This window comes from Falco cherrug, chromosome 4 (assembly GCF_023634085.1).
Source record: "Falco cherrug isolate bFalChe1 chromosome 4, bFalChe1.pri, whole genome shotgun sequence".
Classification (NCBI taxonomy): domain Eukaryota; kingdom Metazoa; phylum Chordata; class Aves; order Falconiformes; family Falconidae; genus Falco; species Falco cherrug.
The window spans coordinates 96,881,662-96,887,293 of record NC_073700.1 but is presented as its reverse complement, the minus strand read 5'-3'; positions in this window follow the sequence as shown (position 1 = coordinate 96,887,293).

Sequence of the window (5,632 nt, the reverse complement as noted above, 5' to 3'; positions counted from 1 at the left end):
TTCTTACTCTTTCTGTTGAAACAACTTGTGATTCCTGTGTGAGGTCAGGCCAATCTTGTATAAAACAATGGTGATCGCCGTACTTAGTGTTCTCTTCTGTAGAAAAGAGTTTGCATGTTTTTTTCAGTCTGGTGGGACTTTTTCATCCGAAAGTAAGTACAAGTGGAGACTGAGGCAATTTTAAGTGGAATCTTGAAAAATATTTGCATGTGAAATCTTGACATTTTTGTTAATTATATGAGGCAGAGTCCAATACAGAAGTACTTTGAAGGCCCAGAAAATACTGTTTTAGAGAAGAGTAGTGAATTAGTACCTCAGGCTACTGAAGAACAGAAATGTCATTGACCACAGATGAGGATTCAGGATTTCATCCTTTGCTTTCCTGTCTTGTTTTCAAGTCCAAGTCCTACAAGTGGTTTCATTCCACTTACGTCAAAGTAGACAAGTGCATTCAGTGCTTTTATGACTGAACCCTGATTCAGCTGAATGAGAGTGAATTGCAAAACCAAAATCTGCTTTAGGTTTTTAAAAAGACAAAACGTGATCTACACTATCTTGCTGAGTGGTTGCTGCTGTAGTTCATCGGTGTTGTAGAAGTACGGTATCTACACCATTGAGTGTCTGCAGAGAATAAGGGGAATCCACAGGATCAGTTTTAAGTGTCCTCTGTCCTGTGGCAGCAATGAAACAATTTTAAAACATTAAATTGCGTGTGAAAGATATTTGGAAGAACAGTTTGGGTTTTTTTTTCTTCTTTAATATAAATCACAACTAATCCACTGAGGTTGATGGGCAGACCATTCTATTCTCAAAATGAAAATCTATTAAGAGCCTTTTAAGGAGATTTACCCATTCCACTTGTGGTGACAAGACCAGAATCTAGCTTGCTATATGTTTCGAACATAGAGAAAGTGTATCAGATTCCCTTACATTTTCTGTTCCATGCAATATTAGCACTCTATTGTAAATTTATATAAGAATTTACTTTTTAAAAGTCACAAGCAGTTGATTGTAAACCATCACTTCCCCATGAAATATATGTATTGTGATACCCAGCTGGGTTAGCTTCTCCAGTTTGTCCCTAGTTTTTTCCTGCTGGAGGTGTATGCTCAAGGGAGAGGTTACTGCACTGCAGGCCTCTCTTGTCCTTCTGCTTTCCAAACCTGCACAGGACAACTCCAGATTTCCTCCTCAGGAGCTCAACCATTGATGTTAAGGTCATATGCCCAAATAACTTCACCTTTATACTCTAGCTCCCAAATCCAGAAATCCTGCTATTGAAGGGCACGGAGCTGGTTGGAGATGGATGTATCCATGTGCGTTGCTGTCGCATTTACTTTTTTCTCATTGCAGTGTACCAAACTGACTTAGGAGCTCTGCCAAGCACCGGCTGTTGTCTGGCTATTTGTTTCTGTAGTGCCTTCGCTCTTGTGTGCTGTCCGTGGGTACCGCGATGCAAAATCTTAAAGACTTGCAAAAGAGGTGCCTATAACATGTTCCTGGACCTGAGGCTTTCCATAGCTATACATCTTGTGTGGAAATAACATGTGTAAATCAGATTTTGCCTGTTGGTGAAACAAGCAGCATAGACTACAGGAGGTATGAGATGACAGAAAGTCAGTTCCAGGTTCTCTTTGCTTTGCCGCCCAGAATTACTTCTTTCCAGTTAAAAGAACCCCCTTCCCCTCTCCAGCAGTAATTGTCAGATTGCTGTAGTCTCTTTTAAAGAACCCGGTGTGTGGTAAAATGCTGTAATATTTTCACTCTACTGGTGGAACACTGAGCACCGGAGTTAACCTGTTCTGTGATTCATTTGACTTCAGTGAGTTTCACCGGGGATACATTTAGCACCTATGAACCCTAGTTTTTCCTTTTCATCAGTTATTCGACCACTGCAAGTCCCTGGGGTATGATAAATTTCCTGGTAAGCTTGCGATTCTGTCTAAGGCTTCTTCAGCTGATCTCTTTTCATGTCCAGTCATTTCCTCAGCGCTCAACCTTACAACTGAAATCCCCTGCCACTGTGCCTTCTCAGGTGGGGATTTCGTGATTTACTAAGATGTCCATTAGCCAATGATTTGTTCTTCTTAAGCCTACTTTAAGTAAGTCTGATGTCCTTTACCGTTCCATTTAACTTGAGGAGGCAACCGATACTCTTGCAGCCTCCTGAAATGGCACTATATGATCCCTTTTTCATTTTGTTCAAGTGTCTGTGGATTTTTTCTGGCTTTCTTAATTTCCACTACATATGGTCTCAAGCCAGTTCAATCTTAATAAGTACAAGTAGTTCTCAAACCCTTGTTCTTTTCTAATGAGAAATAGCTCCTCTTCCAGTTCTTCAGTATTTATTGTGGCTTTTTTCAGCATTCTCAGGTTCTTTTAACTGCTTTTTCTTTTGCTGCTGCTATTGTTAAATGCCAACATTTACATGTGACTGCAATAAATTAGTGTCTTTTCTTCCACTTCTCTGATCCTGCCAGCTCTTCTTGGGAGGCTGCGGGAATATGGTTCTTGCCTTCCTTCTGCCACCCCAGATTCTTGCAGTTGTGAGTTGTCTGCCTCAGATGTTAGCAGCTTCTGCCTAACCCAATGGGATATTCAGGGTTTTTATTCTGTTTCTTTTTTTGACAAAGCTCACAGTATGATGCTGATGCTCAGGGAAACATAATTTTGTTGAAGCCACCATGTTCATGTGACTGGCTTGAACGTAGCATCAGCACCCTGTGTCTGCTGACCCTGGGCTAACCCTGGAGATGAGATTCATATTGACCTTGGTAGTAGTATAACTTGTTGTAGAGCTGTACAATTACACTTTTTAATAATTGCTCACGTTCTAGTAACAAAGCTGGCTATTTGGGTAGCTGCTGTTGGCCTCTGATCCTCCACTGCTGCCCACCAGCAAGTCTGCAGTAATGCTGAGCATGTTGTTCAGTCACCACTTCAAGGTGAATGGGGGGTGAAGCCCATCTGCTGGCAGCTGGCTGGCACAGGGGTCTGCATGCAACGTGAGTCCTATGCTTGATCTCTTGTTGGATGGCGTCCTGCGTGACAGGGAGCTGCTAGAAAGCTGAAGGTTAAACTGAGTCACAAATGCAGGTGCGCTGAAGCGGGTATTTGGGTATGTGAAAAACACAGGTACTAGCTGTCAGAACAATCTTTCTTAGGTAAGAACCAAAGCCTGGGCAAGGGAAGGGATTCATAGGTTGGAAATCAGTGTATCTGATAGGCTGTGCTAAGTATGTAATCTTTTCCAAATTAATGCCTGCTCTTACTGATAGTAATTCTTCATGTATTTCCAGCTTCTTGCTAATTCATCCTCAGTAGCAATATTCATTAAAAAAGGAAGAAGGGTGGTAGTGATTTTTCTCCACAAAGTTTAATTCTGTTCCCATAAAACAGCATTGCAGGCTCTGTACTTCTGTGTTCAGTGATCCCAATAGCCGATAAAGTCAGCTACAAAACCCAAATACTTTTAGAATGATCAGTTCTGGCAAATTGAATGGGAATTCAAATGTCCTGCTGGGCCCTTTCATTCACCGTAGTAGTTCTGCAAGCAGACCTTCATCACTTCTGTTGACAAGGCAAGAGCCAAAAGCAAATTCAAATTGCTCCATTTTCCAGAGCTTCACTGCTTTGAAATGCTGATGAAATATAAACCCAAAAGTTAATCGGATGCTGTTTGCAGTTCACCTGGAAAGCCCGTCTGACCAAGGAGATGCCACTTCTTCATACTTGCTGGAGTAAATTCGAGGTGGGTCTCCCCAAGACAAGCTGTCCCCCTGCGAATCCTACAGCATGTCTTGCTTTTACAAAGCTTTTTCTCATTAGACCATTGCCATTAATACCCGCCATGTATCTCCACATCCTTTACAGTGAATTATTGGTCTATATTGATAATGAAGGCAGACTTGGAAAACCTTTCAATTTCTAGAGAGTCTTCATGAGACATGGTTTAAATAGCATGCAAATTTTACAGCTTTGAAAACGGAGTTGTGATTAGACAAAGATTTGTTGGATTATAAAAGTACAAGTGTTTATTATGGCTGGTACTGAGAATAAACAGTTGCCTGCATATGCCAGCTACTATGGAAATATGTTTTTAAGTTCTAATGCGAGCTGTAAACCAAAGCTACTTCAGTTAAAAAAATTCAATACTTAAACTGTGGGGAGAAGTAGTTGGTGCCAGAGAAAACATTCCCATTTAATAATGTTTGAACACAGAGCTGTGATGCAGTTTGTAGCAAGGCAGTGAGAAAAACCCACAACTAATCCTTCATTGCAGCTGTCTGAACTTTTGGTTGTCTGCCATACTTTAAACAGCGACTTCTTTTTTCTGGTGACTCAAGGCTTGAATGACCTAGTGTGGAGAGTTTAAGCTATATACAAAAAAGAAGTTGAGCAAGAAGTCGCCAAAGTAAGTTGGGTTGCACACCCAAGCAAATCAGGGGTTTGTGTCTTAAGTCCTCTTCAGTGCCTAGGAAAAAATATTAAAATAAACAGATACCTTTTTTTTATTTATTTATTTTTGGCAAGGAAATATTCAATGGTTTAGACACCCATCTCTCCTCCCTCCCCTCTGCTCTCTCTCCTTAGAGTACCAATGATATATGAAAATTAAATTCTGTAGAGTTCTGAATTTTTAAGTTTATAAATGCTAACCTTTTCTGTAGAAAAAAAACTTTCTAAGTTTTCTTTGATTATTTAAAACCTTTCCTTCCCTTTGATTTATCTCACAGGTAGGCCTTTTAAGCAGCATGAAGTAACAAATGTGCTTTTTTCTTGACTAATTCTTCTGCAAAGTAACTTTGGAACTTGCATACTTTCAAGGGGAAATATGGGGGTCAGAGGTGTAACTTTATGTGACTACTAACTTCAAAGAAAAAAATTGAGTCTTTATGCTTTTGCCCCATTCTCACTATCACTTATCTGAAAAGGGGTTGAACATTTAAGTATTATCCTCAGCTGGTGGTAACCCTGTAGTTTGACAAGTCTTACAACTATCTACTCATTTCTTGTTATGACTCATTTTTAAAATGTTCATTCATAGCTACGTATCCTCATCTTTCACAGCTATGTATTATGTTGTATCTTTGCATTACGAATTATTTACTATATATAAAAAAAGAAGAGGTAACTTCTTTTCATTGCAGAAAAAAAATACCTATGCTGGCTTCAATGCCTGTGGCAACAAATCCCCAACGTAATAGCTTTTGAGGTATGCAATATGTACAGTATTGCATAGAGATAGATAGATATATTCACATACAGTATAAATACAGTATGCAATAGGGCAGTACAGCACCACAAGCCATATATTATCACCTAGCTGGCAAATGCAAGGATGAGCACAGACATTGAGGGGATTTTAGCCCGAGAGCTTAATACCTAAAATCCATGACCCCAGTGTTTCTGTGCAAAGGGGAGCAAACACCCTTTGGTTACAAGGGCTGGAACCCCCAAACAGTGTCAGCAGTTTGATGTTACACCCCACAGTGTCACCGCCCAGCCTCCCTGACAGCACATTCGTACAGGGCTCTGCCCAGATGCAGCAGCGCGTGATCGACATGAAATGGGGGCCCAGTCAATAGGTAGCTGTCAATAAAGGAGGGGAAAGGGAGGTCATATCAGTCTC